Here is a 19,035-nt window from a genome sequence, read left to right as displayed (position 1 = left end):
CAGGAGCCGGGGTTTAGATATTTCAGTAAGCTCAGGGAAGGTGGTAAAAGAGGGGGAGGGGTGGCATTGTTAGTCAAGGACAGTATTACGGTGGCAGAAAGGACGTTTGATGAGGACTCGTCTACTGAGGTAGTATGGGCTGAGGTTAGAAACAGGAAAGGAGAGGTCACCCTGTTAGGGGTTTTCTATAGGCCTCCGAAAAGTTCCAGAGATGTAGAGGAAAGGATTGCAAAGGTGATTCTGGATAGGAGCGAAAGCAACAGGGTAGTTGTTATGGGGGACTTTAACTTTCCAAATATTGACTGGAAACTCTGTTCGAGTACTTTAGATGGGTCCGTTTTTGTCCAATGTGTGCAGGAGGATTTCCTGACACAGTATGTAGATAGGCCAACGAGAGGCGAGGCCATATTGGATTTGGTACTGGGTAATGAACCAGGACAGGTGTTCGATTTGGAGGTAGGTGAGCACTTTGGTGATAGTGACCACAATTCGATTACGTTTACTTCAGTGATGGAAAGGGATAGGTATATACCGCAGGGCAAGAGTTATCTCTGGGGGAAAGGCAATTATGATGCGAAGAGGCAAGACTTAGGATGCATCGGATGGAGAGGAAAACTGCAGGGGTTTGGCACAATGGAAATGTGGAGCTTGTTCAAGGAACAGCTACTGCGTGTCCTTGTTAAGTATGGAGCTGTCACGAACTTCCGGTGACGGCGGGCGGGAGGCAGCCGCGTGTTGGAGGGCTCCCGTTCGGGAACGGCATTGTCGGGGGTTAACGCCCGGTCCTAGGGCCAGTGAAGGCAGTAAAAGCCGGGAGACAGCACAGAGGAGGGGAATGTCGAAGACCAGCAAAAAAACGGCCGTGAAAAAAGCAGCTGAAAGTCCGTCAGGGAGTGGAAAGGTCACCGCGGGGTCAGTAAAGAAAATGGAGGCTGGAGGACCAAGGGGAGGCCACATTGCTTACAGCTGAAGAAATAACTAAGGTGATGGCTGTGGAATTCGAAAGGCAGTTTGCAAAATGCATGGAGACAGTGCGGAAGGAGATGAGGGAGGTTTTGAGTGCACTGGTGGAGGAGGCGGTTTCCCCGGTGATGACGGCGGTGGCGAGTGCAGTGGCGGATGTGCGAGAGCAAGGGCTGAAGGAAGTGGAGGAGACATTGCAGCACGGTGATCAACTTGCCTCGATGGGGACGGAGATGCGGAAGGTGATGGACATTAACAAGGATCTGCGAGGAAAAATGGAAGACCTGGAAAAAAGATCCAGGCGACAGAATTTGAGGATTATGGGGCTGCCCGAAGGAGTTGAAGGACCGAAGCCGACTGAGTATTTTGCCGTGAAGCTGGCAAAACAATTGGGGGAGGGGGAGGATCCCTCCCGATATGAACTGGATCGGGCTCATTGGTCGTGGAGGCCTGTACCAAAGGCGAGTGAGCCGCCAAGGGCAGTGACTCTGTGCTTCCGTAGGTGCAGTGTGAAGGAGAAGGTCCTGAGCTGGGCCAAGCAGAAGCGGGTGGTGCAGTGGGCTGGAGCTGGTATACGTGTATACCAGGACATAACGGAGGAACTGGCGAGAAGGCGGGCTGCCTTCAACTGGGTGAAGAGGGCACTGTACATTAGCAAGGTGCAGTGCGGCATTGTATATCCAGCGAAGCTGAGGGTGACTTATAAGCTCAGGCACTTTTATTTTGGAACGGCGGAAGCAGCGGAGGAGTTTGCGAAGGCAGAAGGACTGTGGCAGAACTGACAAATTGAGAAATGGCCATGTGCCGATGTAACCTCATGACTGTATTTTCTTCTTTCTTGTTTCACTGCGTGCGAGTGTAGGGGCTAAAGGAGCCAATGTTGTATATATTTGGACAAGGGAAGGGATGGGACTTTCACTCGAAATGAGGGCTCTTTGGGGTATAGGTGGATATGCGGGGATCTCTGAGCTTTCCTAGGGCCGGGCAAGGGGGAAAGGGATCCGGGCGGGGGCCTCCACGCTGGCCGGTTTAAGCCGGCCAGTGAACGGGAGTGAGGTGGGGGGATGGGTTGCGGCCATCGGAGCCTGGCAGAACAGGGTCCGAGTGGTTTAGCCGGGGTGGAAAGTTGGGGGGAAGGAACAGAGGTTGGGAGGAGGAGTTTTACAAGAGGCAGTGGACGGGAGGAGTTTTACAAGAGGCAGTGGACGGGAGGAGCTGAAGACTTGGGGGGGGGGGGGGTGTACAACTCTTGGGTATCATGTACGGTACTCTTTCAGAGGCTGGATGGCGTTGAGTGTGGGGGGGGGGGGGGGGAGTGGGCTCCATAGGTCAGTGGTGACCATGGGCGGTCCCGGGCTCCTTTTTCTCCTTTGTTTTTTGTTTCCACCGTGGGAAGGTTTGGTTTATTGGATGCATATATTGACAGGTGGGCCGTTGTTTGGGGTGGTGGGAGGATGGGATCATTGGTATTGTTAAGGGGATTGATTTGGTATTTGTTACCATTTACTCCTAAATTTATAATGTAAATTTTTGAAGGAAAATGTGAAAATGTAGAATAAAAAAATATATATTTTTAAAAAGTATGTACCTGTCAGGCAGGGAGGAAGTGGTCGAGCAAGGGAACCGTGGTTTACTAAAGCAGTCGAAACACTTGTCAGGAGGCTTATGTAAAGATGAGACATGAAGGTTCAGTTAGGGCGCTCGAGAGTTACAAGTTAGCTAGGAAGGACCTAAAGAGAGAGCTAAGAAGAGCCAGGAGGGGACATGAGAAGACTTTGGCAGGTAGGATCAAGGATAATCCTAAAGCTTTCTATAGATATGTCAGGAATAAACGAATGACTAGGGTAAGTGTCGGGCCAGTCAAGGACAGTAGTGGGAGGTTGTGTTTGGAGTCCGAGGAGATAGGAGAGGTGCTAAATGAATATTTTTCATCAGTAGTCACACAGGAAAAAGACAATGTTGTCGAGGAGAATACTGATATTCAGGCTACTAGACTAGAAGGGCTTGAGGTTCATAAGGAGGAGTTGTTTGCAATTCTGGAAAGTGTGAAAATAGATACGTCCCCTGGGCCGGATGGGATTTATCCTACAATTCTCTGGGAAGCTAGGGAGGAGATTGCTGAGCCTTTGGCTTTCATATTTAAGTCATCTTTGTCTACAGGAATAGTGCCAGAAGACTGGAGGCTAGCAAATGTTGTCCCCTTGTTCAAGAAGGGGAGTCGAGACAACCCAGGTAACTATAGACCAGTGAGCCTTACTTCTGTTGTGGGCAAAATCTTGGAAAGATTTATAAGAGATAGGATGTATAATCATCTAGAAAGGAATAATTTGATTAGAGATAGTCAACACGGTTTTGTGAAGGGTAGGTTGTGCCTCACAAACCTTATTGAGTTCTTTGAGAAGGTGACCAAACAGGTGGATGAGGGTAAACAGTTGATGTGGTGTTTATGGATTTCAGCAAAGCATTTGATAAGGTTCCCCACGGTAGGCTACTGCAGAAAATACGGAGGCATGGGATTCAGGGTGATTTAGCAGTTTGGATCAGAAATTGGCTAGCTGGAAGAAGACAAAGGGTGGTGGTTGATGGGAAATGTTCAGACTGGAGTTCAGTTACTAGTGGTGTACCGCAAGGATCTGTTTTGGGGCCACTGCTGTTTGTCATTTTTATAAATGTCCTGGAGGAGGGCGTAGAAGGATGGGTGAGTAAATTTGCAGATGACACTAAAGTCGGTGGAGTTGTGGACAGTGCGGAAGGATGTTACAAGTTACAGAGGGACATAGATAAGCTGCAGCGCTGGGCTGAGAGGTGGCAAATGCAGTTTAATGCAGAAAAGTGTGAGGTGATTCATTTTGGAAGGAATAACAGGAAGACAGAGTACTGGGCTAATGGTAAGATTCTTGGCCATGTGGATGAGCAGAGAGATCTCGGTGTCCATGTACATAGATCCCTGAAAGTTGCCACCCAGGTTGAGAGGGTTGTTAAGAAGGCGTACGGTGTGTTAGCTTTTATTGGTAGAGGGATTGAGTTTCGGAGCCATGGGGTCATGTTGCAGCTGTACAAAACTCTGGTGCGGCCGCATTTGGAGTATTGCATGCAATTCTGGTCGCCACATTATAGGAAGGATGTGGAAGCATTGGAAAGGGTGCAGAGGAGATTTACCAGAATTTTGCCTGGTATGGAGGGAAGATCTTATGAGGAAAGGCTGAGGGACTTGAGGCTGTTTTCGTTAGAGAGAAAAAGGTTAAGAGGTGACTTAATTGAGGCATATAAGATGATCAGAGGATTGGATAGGGTGGACAGTGGGAGCCTTTTTCCTCGGATGGTGATGTTTAGCACGAGGGGACATAGCTTTAAATTGAGGGGAGATAGATATAAGACAGATGTCAGGGGTAGGTTCTTTACTCAGAGAGTAGTAAGGGCGTGGAATGCCCTGCCTGCAACAGTAGTGGACTCGCCAACACTAAGGGCATTCAAATGGTCATTGGATAGACATATGGACGATAAGGGAACAGTGTAGATGGGCTTTAGAGTGGTTTCACAGGTCAGCGCAATATCGAGGGCCGAAGGGCTTGTACTGCGCTGTAATGTTCTATGTTCTAATCTGTTCTATTGCTCACTCTGGTTTAAGTTTATGTTGCGGTTAATAACAGACAAACTCTGTCCTCCCACCGATCTGATTAGAGTTTCCAATGAGTCGATTCTGTGGAATGGAATGTCTTATCAGCGTTTCCACGGTGACCTGTCTGCAGTGAAGGAATGGCTTATCAGCGTTTCCATGGTGATCTGTCTGCAGTGAAGCGCCTGCTTGAGTTTCTAACTCAGACTAAACTTCTCTCTCCCATAACACACATTATATCAGACATTGGATGTCAATGTATTTCAGCCACGTTATGTTAATGTCTCCAAAACCCTAAAAGGAGTTTCAGATACACAAACTTTTAAATGTGGGAGGACAAGTTGATAAAGTGTCTAAAAAACACATGGGATCCAAGGTTTTATAATTCTGGGCGTGGAGTACAAAAAGGACAGAGGTCATGTAAATCTGTACAATCATTGGTTAGACTGCAGTTCAAATATTAGATCAGGTTTTGGGGATTTTACACCAGGAAGGATGTGAAGGCCATGGAGAGGGTGTAGAAGAGATTCACTGAGATGATCCCAGGGAAGAGAGGCTTTAGTTTCCAGGAGAGATTAGAGAAACTGGGGCTCTTTTCATTCGTACAGAGGCTGACTGGAGATCAGAGGGAGGGGGGTTCATTCCAGCCTTGGGTGACTGTGTAGAGTTTGCACTTTCTCCCCGTGTCTGCGCGGGTTTCCTCCGGGTGCTCCGGTTTCCTCCCACAGTCCAAAGATGCACAGGTTAGGTGGATTGGCCATTCTAAAAGATTTCCCCTGAGTGTCCAATGGTTAGGTGGGGTTACATGGATAGGGTGGAGGAGTGGTCCTCTACATTGGCCCATCAAACGCTCCCATGATAGGTTTTGCACAAGGTTGGATACAATGTAAATGTATCAGTGGTTAGCACTGCTGTCTCACGGCACCGAGGTCCCAGGTTCGATCCCGGCTCTGGGTCACTGTCCGTGTGGAGTTTGCACATTCTCCCCGTGTTTGTGTGGGTTTCTCCCCCACAACCTAAAGATGTGCAGGGGAGGTGGATTGGCCACACTAAATTGCCCCTTCATTGGAAAAGATGAATTTAGTACACTAAATTTTTTTTTAAAATCAATTCTACTAGTTACATCCTCAAAATTGAAGTTTCCCTTCATAAATCCATGCTGAATCTGTCCAATCCTGCCACTGTTTTCTAAGCGCTCAGCTATAAAATCTTGATTATGGATTCAACAATTTTCCCCACTTCCTACATCAGGCTTCCTGGTCTATAATTCCCTGTTTTCTCTCTCCCTCCCTTTTTTAAATAGTGGAGTTACATAATCCACCCTCCAATCTGCAAGAATTGTTCCTGAGTCTGTAGAATCCTGGAAGATGAGCACCAATGCATCCACTATTTCTCGAGCCACTTCTTTAAGTACTTTGGGTTGCAGATTATCAGGCCCTGGGAATTTATCAGCCTTCAATTCCATCTATTTCCCCAACACAATTTCTCTACTAATATTGATCTCCTTCAGTTCCTCCCTGTCAGTTCTCATAATTAATTTTGGCTAATCCAGCTTTTTATAAGTGATGCACGATCAATAACCTCAGAAACGAGATTGGGGACATTTGAAGGCTTTAATACACCAGATGTTTCCCCCAGCTGCGCAGGTACAGAAGAAAGCGGCTGGGGCGGCACGGGCTCTTATACCCCGCCTTGCAAGGCGGAGCTAACATACAAGCTTAACTAATGGGAACAAGTACATTCTCCACCAATGGTATTCCGGCATTACTAGGTACCGTAATCCTCCTAACACAGACTACCACATTCACCCCCTGTAAAAAATGAGTCCGGCGGGGGTGCTGGCTTCGTATTACACGTGGTAAAAGTGGTAGAAGTTACAGTTATGAAGGTACGTAATGCCTCCGTACAGTGTTTTGCCTCATTACATCTTAACTATTTACAACAGTAATGTACATTTCAAAAGGAAGCAATTAGTTGATCGGGGGCCCTGGTCATCCTCTGCGATCGCTGTAGCCTTGGTGGTGATGCCGGTGGAGGTTCGGGCGTCTCTGACTCCGGGAATGTGGTTTTGGCTTCTGTGGTAGCTTCATCACCCCTTGACGTGGCTGGTGGAAGGGCCGACTGACTTGGGAAGGGGGCGGCTGTGGGGTGCGCCGGTGGGCAGGGCCTAGACGGGGCCTGTGGAAGAACCGATCCACCTGGGAAGGGGGCGGCTGTGGGTTGCGCTGGTGGGAGGGAGGGTGGGACTAGTCACGGGGGATCCAGTGGTGTGGGGATCCAGTGGGCGCTAGGTCCCGTAGGGAGACCGTATCCTGTTGGCCGTCGGGGTACGCCACATAGGCGTACTGAGGGTTAGCGTGGAATGATGGACCCTCTCGATCAATGGGTCCGATTTGTGCACCCACACGTGTTTTCGGAGCAGGACGGGTCCGGGAGCTGCCAGCCAGGTCGGGAGCGAGGTCCCAGAGGAGGACTTCCTGGGGAAGACAAGGCGACGTGCATGAGGTGTTTGGTTGGTCGTGGTATAGAGCAGTGACCGGATGGAGTGGAGGGCATCCGGGAGGACTTCCTGCCAGCGGGAGACTGGGAGATTCATGGGCCGTAGGACCAATAGGACGGTCTTCCAGACCGTTCCGTTCTCCCTCTCTGCCTGTCAATTTCCCCGGGGGTTGTATCTGGTCGTCCTGCTCGAGGCAATGCCCTTGCTGAGCAGGAAATGACGCAGTTCGTCGCTCTTAAAGGAGGACCCCCTATCGCTGTGTATGTAGGCGGGTAAACCGAACAGCGTAAAGATACTATGGAGGGCTTTTATGACGGTGGTTGCGGTCATGTCAGGGGATGGCGAATGGGAACCGGGAGTACTCGTCAATCACGTTCAGGAAGTACGTCAGGAAGCGGTCGGTGGAGGGGAGGGGGCGTTTGAAATCCATACTGAGGCGTTCAAAGGGACAGGATGCCTTTATCAGGTGCGCTTTCTCTGGCCTGTAGAAGTGCGGCTTGCACTCCGTGCAAATTTGGCAATTCCTGGTGGCTGTCCTGACCTCCTCGATGGAGTAGGGCAGGTTGCGGGTCTCGATGAAGTGGAAAAATCGAATGACCCCCGGGTGGCAGAGGTCCTCGTGGAGGGCTTGGAGGTGGTCCACTTGTGCATTGGCACATGTGCTGCGGGATAGGGCATCAGGAGGCTCGTTTAACTTCCCGGGATGATACAAGATCTCATAGTTGTAGGTGGAGAGTTCGATCCTCCACCGTAAGATCTTGTCGTTTTTTATCTTACCCCGCTGTGCATTATCGAACATGAAAGCAACCGACCGTTGGTCAGTGAGGAGAGTGAATCTCCGGCTGGCCAGGTAATGCCTCCAATGTCGCACAGCTTCTACTATGGCCTGGGCCTCCTTTTCGACTGCGGAGTGGCGGATTTCGGAGGCCTGGAGGATGCATGAGAAGAAGGCCAAGGGGTCTGCCCGCTTGGTTGAGGGTGGCCGCCAGAGCTACGTCAGACGCGTCGCTCTCGACTTGGAAGGGGAGGGACTTGTTGATGGCGTGCATCGTGGCCTTTGCAATGTCTGCTTTGATGCGGCTGAAGGCCTGGCGGGCCTCTATCCACAGGGGAAAAACTGTGGATTTGATCAGTGGACGGGCCTTGCCTGCACAGTTGAGGACCCACTGGGCATAGTAGGAAAAAAACCTAGGCAGCGCTTCAGGGCCTTGGAGCAGTGCGGGAGGGGGAACTACATAAGGGGGCGCATGCATTCAGGGTCGGGGCCTTTCACTCCATTACGCACTACGTAGCCGAGGATGGCTAGGCGGTCTGTGCTGAACACACATTTATGATTGTTATACGTTAGGTTAAGGATTTTCGTGGTTTGGAGGAATTTTCGGAGGTTGGTGTCGTGGTCCTGCTGGTTGTGGCCGCAGATGGTGACATTATCGTGGTATGGGAATGTGGCCCGTAAGCCATACCAGTCAACCATTCAGTCCATCTCTCGTTGGAAGACCGAGACCCCTGTTAGTGACACTGAAGGGAACCCTTAAGAAGTGGTAGAGCCGCCCATCTGCTTCGAAGGCAGTGTATTTGCAGTCACTAATGCGGATGGGGAGCTGGTGGTAGACGGACTTAAGATCCATCGTGGAGAAGACCTTGTATTGCGCAATCCTGTTGACCAGGTCGGATATGCGGTGGAGAGGGTACGCGTCAAGCTGCGTAAACCTGTTGATGGTCTGACTGTAGTCGATGACCATCCTATGCTTCTCCCCGGTCTTTACAACCACTACTTGAGCTCTCCAGGGACTGTTGCTAGCCTCAATGATGCCTTCCTTCAGTAACCATTGGACCTCTGAGCTAATAAAGATCCGGTCCTGGGCACTATACTGTCTGCTCCTGGTGGCGACAGGATTGCAATCCGGGGTGAGGTTCGCAAACAGGGAAGGCGGATCGACCTTGAGGGTCGCGAGGCTGCGGACAGTGAGGGAGGGGGGGGTATTGGGACACCGAATTTGTAAGTTAGACTTTGGAGGTCGCACTGAAAATCCAACCCTAGGAGTGTGGCTGCGCAGAGATGGGGAAGGACGTAGAGTCGGTAGTTTTTGAACTCTCTTCCTTGAACTGTGAGGTTAGCTACACAAAACCCCTTTATCTCTACTGAGTGAGATCCGGAGGCCAGGGAGATTTTTTGATTAATGGGGTGGACGGGGAGAGAACAGCGTCTTACCGTGTCGGGGTGTATGAAGCTCTCCGTGCTCCCAGAGTCGATTAGGCAGGACGTTTCATGCCCATTGATAAGCACCGTTGTCGCAGCAGTCAAGAATGTTCGGGGCCGAGACTGGTCCAGGGTCACCGAGGCTAATCGTGGCAGCAGTTGGATGTTCGATTCGGGCAGTGTGTGGTCAGCCGAACTGGGGTCCTGGGAGTCCATCCAAGATGGCGGCGCCCACGGGTCGCACATGGCTGGGGGTGCACAGAATGGTGGCGCCCATCCATCGCACGTGGTGTCCGCGGGACAAGATAGTGGCGCCCGGAGGCCACACGTGGCCCTGGAGGGGGAAGATGGCGGCGCCCGCTGGCACACGGGGTCCGTGGAGAGAGTTGTGGTGGCGGTCCGTATTCGCCTCCGGAGACCGCAGCGACCGCCCGGGCCTGGAATACTGCCACGAAGTGGCCCTTTAGGCCGCATCCCTTGCAGATAGATGAATGGGCCGGACAGCGCTGTTGGGGGTGCTTGGCTTGCCCGCAAAAATAGCAGCGGGGCCCTCCGGGATTGCCAGGCCGTGTCGCAGCACAAGCTTGTGGGGGATGGGAGATGCCTCGGGGTTGGCTGCGGGAGGGTTCCACGCTGCCCAGGGGGCTGCCGCACGGTCGGGGACGTAAGCGCGGGCATTTCGGGAGGCCACATCCAGGGAGCCGGAAAGAGCCCGTGCCTCCCTGAGGCCTAGTGTCTCTTTCTCCTGCACTCGCTGGTGGATTTGGGAGGACAGCATACCTGCAACGAAAGCATCCCGGATCAAAAGTTGTGTGTGATCGCTCGCCGAAACTTGTGGGCAGCTGCAGTTTCTCCCATACACCAGGAGCGCACGGTAGAATTCTTCCAGTGATTCCCCAGGGATTTGTCACCCTTTCGCTAGCCGATGTCGAGCGTAGACCTGGTTTACAGGGCGAATATAATGTCCTTTCAGCAGCTCCATTGCTGCATCGAAATCGTCCGCGTCCTCGATGAGGGTGTAAATACTAATGAGCTAATTTTACCAGATTTCTGGGCTCACCCTCGAGTGCAGGACTAGAAGTTTCTGTTCTCCCGTGGGTGTGTTTTCGGCCGTTCCGAGATATCCGTTGAAACACGCCAGCCAGTGCTTGAAGGTTGCCACTGAGTTTGCCGCGTGGGGGCTGAGTTACAGACACTCCGGCTTAATTCGAAGCTCCATTCTTTTAAATCTAGCGTATTAAATTGATGCATGATCAATAACCTCAGAAACTATATTGGAGACAATTGAAGGCTTTAAGACGCTAGATGTTTCCCCCAGGAGCGCAGGTACAGAAGAAAGCTGCTGGGGCGGCATGGGCTCTTATACCCCGCCTTGCAGGGCGGAGCTAACATACAAGCTTAACCAATGGGAACAAGTACATTCTCCACCAATGGTATTCCGGCATTACTAGGTACCTTAATACTCCTAACACGTCCCTAGTAGCCCGGCGCAGGATCCTACTCATGTGGAAGGAGGCGAAACCTCCCGGACTGGAGGCCTGGGTAAATGATATGGCGGGGTTCATTAAACTGGAGCAGATAAAGTTTGCCCTGAGAGGATCGGCTCAAGGATTCACCAAGCGGTGGCAGCCATTTCTCGACTACCTAGGGGAACATTAAAGGGAAGACAGATGACCAGCAGCAGCAACCCAGGGGGAAGGGGGGGAGGGTTTAGTTTAGTTTAGGTCAAAGATAATGGGGTTTTGTTACTTGTGTATTGTTAAAAATTTCTGTATTGTTATTGTTGCGTTTGCTTTGTAAGAGGGGAAAAATTGTTGTTTGGGAAAAAAATTTCAATAAAACATATTTAAAAAAAAAAAAAATACTTCTAACACAGTCTACCACAATAAGATATGAGCTAGTTTCCCTAACTTCTTGATTACATACCAGAGAAGACACACTGAAACTGGTAAAATTAGCTCATTAGTATTTACTTGAATAAGCACGCTGCACGTCATTCAATTACATTCCTTATCCTCAGCAGAGCTGCTAATTCTAAAATACTAGGAAATAACTGGGGGCCGGTTGAGCTCAGTTGGCTAGACAGCTGGTTTGTGATGCGGAATAAAGTCAACACCGCAGGTTCAATTCCTGAACTGGCTGAGGTTATTCATGAAGATTGCCTTCGCAATCTGACCCCTCGCCTGAGGTGTGGTGATCCTCAGGTTAAATCACCACCAGTCAGCCCGCCCCCTCAAAGAGGAAAGCAGCCTCTGGTCACCTGGGGCTCTGGCGACTTTAATTTACTAACAAATAAGGCTAAGTACAAATCATTAAAGTGACAGATCGCGCTTGGATTTGAAGATTCTCCAGCTCTCCCTTCGCCTGTATCCATCTTGTGGATCGTTCTAATTCAGTATTATTTCTTCCAAGCCTTCAATTGTCCAAACTCAATTCCCTTTTCCTTCAATGTTACTCCTGTTGACCATAACCAGTGTTTTCCGTTCTGTCCTGATTGGAGTATGAGTCAATGCCTTGATGATTTTAAAATGTTTTCTCCATTTACGGTCACATTTTTAAAAAAAATTACGGAATGTGTGTGTCATTGGCTAGGCCAGCATATTGCTCATCTCCAGAAGCCCTTGAGAAGTTGGTGGTGAGCTGCCATCTTCATCTGCTGCAGTCCCTTAGGTGTGGGTACACCCACTGTGCGGTTATGGAGGGAGTTCCAGGATTTTGACCCAGTGCCAGTAATATATATTTTCAAATATATATATTTCCAAATAGGAATGGTTAGTGATTTGGAGGGAACTTCCAGGTGGTGGTGTTCCCAGGTATCTGCTGCCATTCTGCTTCTAGATGGTAGAGATCCTGAGTTTGGAAGCTGCTGCCTAAGGAGCCTTGGTGAGTTACTGCAGTGCATCTTGGAGATGGTACACATACCTGCCATTTTTCATACGTGGTGAAGGGAGTGAATGTTTGTGGATAGGGTACCAATCAATTCTTTGTCCTTCTTGAGTGTTGTTGGTTCTGCACCCATCCAGACAAGTGGAGAGTATTCCCTTACATTCCTGATGTGTCTTGTAGATGGTGCACAGGTTTTAGGGAGTCAGGAGGTGAGTTACTCGCTGCAGGATCCTAGCCTTTGATCTGCTCTTGTAGCCACAATATTTATGGCTAGTTCAGTTTGGTTTCTGGTCAATGGTAACCCCTAGGATGTTGACAGTGAGGGATTCAATGATGGTAATGCTATTTAATGTCAAGGGGCAATAGTTTAGATCCTCTCTTGTTGGAGATGATCATAGTCTGGCATTTGTGTGGCACAAATGCAACTTACCACTTGTCTGGATAAACCTAGATATTATCTCGCTGCATTTGGCCATGGACTGCTTCCTTAACTGAGGAGTCGCAATTGTGCAGTCATCAGCGAGCATCCCCACTTCTGACCTTATCATGGGAGGCCGGTCATTGATGAAGCATCAGCTGAAACTAGTTTGGCCTAGGACACAGTTTGAACATGTCTGGGATTCATTCTTCAGTGAATTTCACAAAGCATTTCTGAATTAGTTGTTTTATATTTGACAAATCACATCTGCACACTCACACCGATATCCTCACATGAGGCTACAAGGGCTCCATCCAATGCAGACAATTCAGAGACTTTCAGGTGATCTCATATTAAAACATAGAATTGTTTAAGTCTAATTGCAATCAACCAATCCACCAGTGTTTGTAAATAGTTCACTCGATTGTTTTAGTTTGAAAAAGACTGAACAATTCGGGAGGACAGGAATTTCAGATGGTAAATTGAAATACTTTAAAAAATATATATATACATAGCGATACAGAAGGAAAAGGGTAAACTGATCGATACAGAAGGAAAAGGGTAAACTGATCGATACAGAAGGAAAAGGGTAAACTGATACATACAGAAGGAAAAGGGTAAACTGATCGACACAGAAGGAAAAGGGTAAACTGATCGATACAGAAGGAAAAGGGTTAACTGATCGATACAGAAGGAAAAGGGTAAACTGATCTATACAGAAGGAAAAGGGTAAACTGATCGATACAGAAGGAAAAGGGTAAACTGATCGACACAGAAGGAAAAGGGTAAACTGATCGATACAGAAGGAAAAGGGTTAACTGATCGATACAGAAGGAAAAGGGTAAACTGATCGATACAGAAGGAAAAGGGTAAACTGATCGATACAGAAGGAAAAGGGTAAACTGATCGACACAGAAGGAAAAGGGTAAACTGATCGATACAGAAGGAAAAGGGTTAACTGATCGATACAGAAGGAAAAGGGTAAACTGATCGATACAGAAGGAAAAGGGTAAACTGATCGATACAGAAGGAAAAGGGTAAACTGATCGACACAGAAGGAAAAGGGTAAACTGATTGACACAGAAGGAAAAGGGTAAACTGATCGATACAGAAGGAAAAGGGTTAACTGATCGATACAGAAGGAAAAGGGTAAACTGATCGATACAGAAGGAAAAGGGTAAACTGATCGATACAGAAGGAAAAGGGTAAACTGATCGACACAGAAGGAAAAGGGTAAACTGATTGACACAGAAGGAAAAGGGTAAACTGATCGATACAGAAGGAAAAGGGTAAACTGATCGATACAGAAGGAAAAGGGTAAACTGATCGATATAGAAGGAAAAGGGTAAACTGATCGACACAGAAGGAAAAGGGCAAACTGATCGATACAGAAGGAAAAGGGTAAACTGATCGACACAGAAGGAAAAGGGTAAACTGATTGACACAGAAGGAAAAGGGTAAACTGATCGATACAGAAGGAAAAGGGTTAACTGATCGATACAGAAGGAAAAGGGTAAACTGATCGATACAGAAGGAAAAGGGTAAACTGATCGATACAGAAGGAAAAGGGTAAACTGATCGACACAGAAGGAAAAGGGTAAACTGATTGACACAGAAGGAAAAGGGTAAACTGATCGATACAGAAGGAAAAGGGTAAACTGATCGATACAGAAGGAAAAGGGTAAACTGATCGATATAGAAGGAAAAGGGTAAACTGATCGACACAGAAGGAAAAGGGTAAACTGATCGACACAGAAGGAAAAGGGCAAACTGATCGATACAGAAGGAAAAGGGCAAACTGATCGATACAGAAGGAAAAGGGTAAACTGATCGATACAGAAGGAAAAGGGTAAACTGATCGACACAGAAGGAAAAGGGTAAACTGATCGATACAGAAGGAAAAGGGTAAACTGATCGATACAGAAGGAAAAGGGTAAACTGATCGACACAGAAGGAAAAGGGTAAACTGATCGACACAGAAGGAAAAGGGTAAACTGATCGACACAGAAGGAAAAGGGTAAACTGATCGACACAGAAGGAAAAGGGTAAACTGATCGACACAGAAGGAAAAGGGTAAACTGATCGACACAGAAGGAAAAGGGTAAACTGATCGATACAGAAGGAAAAGGGTAAACTGATCGATACAGAAGGAAAAGGGTAAACTGATCGACACAGAAGGAAAAGGGGAAACTGATCGACACAGAAGGAAAAGGGCAAACTGATCGACACAGAAGGAAAAGGGTAAACTGATCGATACAGAAGGAAAAGGGTAAACTGATCGATACAGAAGGAAAAGGGCAAACTGATCGATACAGAAGGAAAAGGGTAAACTGATCGATACAGAAGGAAAAGAGTAAACTGATCGACACAGAAGGAAAAGGGTAAACTGATCGATACAGAAGGAAAAGGGTAAACTGATCGATACAGAAGGAAAAGGGTAAACTGATCGACACAGAAGGAAAAGGGTAAACTGATCGATACAGAAGGAAAAGGGTAAACTGATCGACACAGAAGGAAAAGGGCAAACTGATCGATACAGAAGGAAAAGGGTAAACTGGTCGATACAGAAGGAAAAGGGTAAACTGATCGACACAGAAGGAAAAGGGCAAACTGATCGATACAGAAGGAAAAGGGTAAACTGATCGACACAGAAGGAAAAGAGCAAACTGATCGATACAGAAGGAAAAGGGCAAACTGATCGATACAGAAGGAAAAGGGTAAACTGGTCGATACAGAAGGAAAAGGGCAAACTTATCAACACAAAACAGACTTATACCATTTCTCTTGGTTGATCAGGCTGTAAAAACATAATCCCTCTTGTACCCCTTCTTTGACAACAATTCTGATGGGAATCTTGCTTTGGGGATTCCAGTTCTTGGCTGGCAACAGACCTTCTACTCGGGTATTAAATACCTAAGTAGATCCTCCCTCAGTTTGAATAAACTGGATAGAACTCAATGGTTGGTCAATTTCATACCTGAATCGGTTTGATTGGGTTTTAACCATTTGGGTAAATGTCGCACAGATCGGGATACAATGGGAATGTTTAATGTATCCCTCCCATCATTGTGTGACCTTCCAGTTCCAAATAAGGTTACCGAGGGTATGAAGACTCGTTGCTAACGATCATATCAGATCATACATTCCTTCTCACAGAAGCTGTAATATAGAATTTAAAACAGGCTTAGACAGTTTTAGGTACAACCAAGTCTTTTAACACAACCACTTCCAGATTATTAAATCTTCAATTAAAATCAACTGAGGCACACTACTTATTTAATAATTTGTTTCTGATGAGTGAATAATTAATACACATCATTGATTAATATAACCAATCAATTGCTGAATACAAAATGCCCTTTTCATTTAAATGTTACGTTTCACAATGGCTTCCTTGATCTTATTAGCTTACTTCAGTAAACATAAAATGTAGCTCATCTGAAAATGAATCATTTCTACTGAAACGAACTGCCTAGTCCCACTTATATGTGTCTGTAAATATCTTTGCTCACCTCCCCCTGAATGCGTCAATGTCTTGGGCAGTGGCCAGTTTATCAAATGCAATTCTCTTTGAACGTTTATCCACAACAATGCAAACATCTCCAAGAGAGCCATCAATTTATTAGTCTCATCTACACTTTCCTTTCATTAAAATATACATCAATACCACATTGATATATTCCACTGAACTACACCCACAGTGAGGTATTCCAATTCCCATTTAGTGGGGTTATTTTTCCTTAACTTTATTCCTGTGCTCAACCACTTCCTCTTATACAATTTTACACATCCCATTAGATATCTCATTCATGAGGCTTAGAGAAACGTTACTGTCCAGTACTCCTACCTATAAAACAGGAATCAGACATTTCAATTTGATTCCAGGTATCAACAGATTAGATGTTTTTTATTTTCAAAATTAGTTCAAATTCAATTTGCAGTATTGTGGGGCTGGTGGGTTTAAGTCTTCAATTTATTTCCCCAGAGGAAACCTTCTTTTCCGATTCCCGGGAACCACCCAGACTGGTTGTCGTCAGGTTTTGTTCTGAATATTTGATAATCCCCCTCAGCTTCAGGTAAATTTCCCTTTCGAAGTTTGAAATAGCAAAGCTATAATTTTACTTCATCAATTTTGGCAATTGTTGAGGAAAAATATACCAGCGCTTCGAGTTTTCGCCAAAGGTCCTTTATTTAACACAAAGTTTGTGGAGGGAGTTAGAGTGACCACTCTATTAGGCCTTCTAATTAGTCCTTCTAATTGTCCCCACTTTACAAAAGGCAAGGCAGTACTTTATATGGTACAATAAGCAATATTTAGAAAAACGAGGCATTCCTTTGATAAGCCCAGAGACAGAAAAGCGAGCAGAGTTAAACAACTTGAATTCCTAGTCTAAGGACAATAATAATTGTCTGCTGTCAGCAACAATGTGCAGCTGTGCACTTGTTTACATGGTCTGACCTTCTGCCTATTACATGCAGAACTTCTTGACTGAAATAAGGCTAATATATCCATCATGCTTTGCCAAGTGCCTATTGCCATGAAATATAGTCAAGCAACCGGTTAAAAAAGAATACAGGGTATTCAGGCAACTAATCGGCCAACTACAGTCCCTTCTACAGCAAAGCTTACTCCAACTTGCTGGTTATAAATGGTATTTTTACGTCAGAATCAGAAGTCTTGGCAATTGATTTGTCGGCAAGTTGCATATCTCCCATCTCAAGCTCTTTCTCTCAGAAAGTAACAAATTGCCTAAATGGTTAAGGCCAAAGTCTTTGAAAGGCAAAGCCTTGAGTTCAAATTGTCACCATGTTGTGATATTTGATGCCAGTTCTTGAATTCAGAAATAAAAACCTTCTCGATCTCTTGCTGCAGCATCAGCACAAACCCTGGAAACCCGTTGAATCCACTTGGATTTGTCCAAGAGCCCAATGGGTTAATGTGTTCAGGAGAACAACCAAAAATGTGAGAGCAAAAATAATCCCGCGTTAATGATGAGGTGTTATTGTTCAGTGGTTACATTCCCATCACTGAGTCAGGAGGATGTGGGTTCAACTTCAGCTCCAGAAACCTGACCATAAAATCCGGCTGGTATTCCAATGCTGTACTGAGGGAATACAGCACTGTACTGAGGGAATACAGCACTGTACTAAGGGAATACAGCACTGTACTAAGGGAATACAGCACTGTACTGAGGGAATACTGCACTGTACTGAGGGAATACTGCACTGTACTGAGGGAATACTGCACTGTACTGAGGGAATACAGCACTGTACTGAGGGAATACAGCACTGTACTGAGGGAATACTGCACTGTACTGAGGGAATACAGCACTGTACTGAGGGAATACAGCACTGTACTGAGGGAATACAGCACTGTACAGAGGGAATACAGCACTGTACTGAGAGAATACTGCACTGTACTGAGGGAATACAGCACTGTACAGAGGGAATACAGCACTGTACTGAGGGAATACAGCACTGTACTGAGGGAATACTGCACTGTACAGAGGGAATACAGCACTGTACTGAGGGAATACAGCACTGTACTGAGGGAATACAGCACTGTCTATCAGAGGAAACCTTCCAATATAACCCCATCTGCTCTTGCAGCTGGACATTAAAGTTCTGCTGATGATATTTCGAAGGAGGAAGTTCTCTCGGGTAAACTGCTCAATATAAAGCCCTCGGTGATGAGCACTGAACAGATAATCTGATCATAATCATAGTTCTGTTTTGAACTCACTTTCTTGCTTCACAGATGCTGCCTGACCTGCTGAGTATTTCCATCATCTTATTTGTGTTTGTTGGAGCCTGTTGTACACAATCTGGCTGCCGCATTTCCTACATTACAACAGTGACTATATTTCAAAAGAACCTCATTGTCTGTAAAGCACTTTGGGACATCCTGAAGTTGTGAGAGGTGCTATATAAATACAAGTCTTCCATTAACAAAGGTGAAAAGATCCAACAATGGAACAGTCGGTAAGAGCATATCAATCAGTCTCCTCTTATCTTACAGAAATCCAGGATTCCAACACTGTCCATTTAATGCAATTCATGTCCATTCTGTTAATCCCATTAACTGGGCTGGGGTTTAACATCAAGGGAAATAAATCTGAACTGTCAAAATGAACATGGTTCATTCCTGGGTGTAGGAATCCAATCCCTGTAATCACATGTGAACCCTCTGGTGTGCCAGACGATTGGATGGCCGAGTGAATCCTCTGCCACACACGGGGCAGGTGAACGGCTTTTCCCCGGAATGGAGTCGCTGGTGTTTTGTCAAATCACTTCCGCTTTTAAAGCTCTTCTCACAGTCAGAACATTGGAATGGTCTCTCATCAGTGTGAACAAGTTTATGTCTCCGAAGCTGAGATTTCAAAGCAAATCCCTTCCTACACTCAGTGCAGGTAAAAGGTTTCTCCCCAGTGTGAATTAGCTGGTGATCCCGG

General features: G+C 46.7%; 1 protein-coding gene across 1 annotated transcript in view; it reads right to left on the bottom strand.

Annotated features, from left to right (window-relative positions):
- LOC140418534 (uncharacterized) overlaps positions 1–19,035 on the bottom strand; it is an 80,777-nt gene that overhangs the window by 28,327 nt on the left and 33,415 nt on the right. The gene's annotated exons all lie outside the window — the stretch shown is intronic.

This window comes from Scyliorhinus torazame, chromosome 5, assembly GCF_047496885.1.
Source record: "Scyliorhinus torazame isolate Kashiwa2021f chromosome 5, sScyTor2.1, whole genome shotgun sequence".
Classification (NCBI taxonomy): Eukaryota; Metazoa; Chordata; class Chondrichthyes; order Carcharhiniformes; family Scyliorhinidae; genus Scyliorhinus; species Scyliorhinus torazame.
The sequence above is the reverse complement of the archived record's forward strand: the minus strand, read 5'-3'. Positions and strand labels throughout refer to the sequence as shown.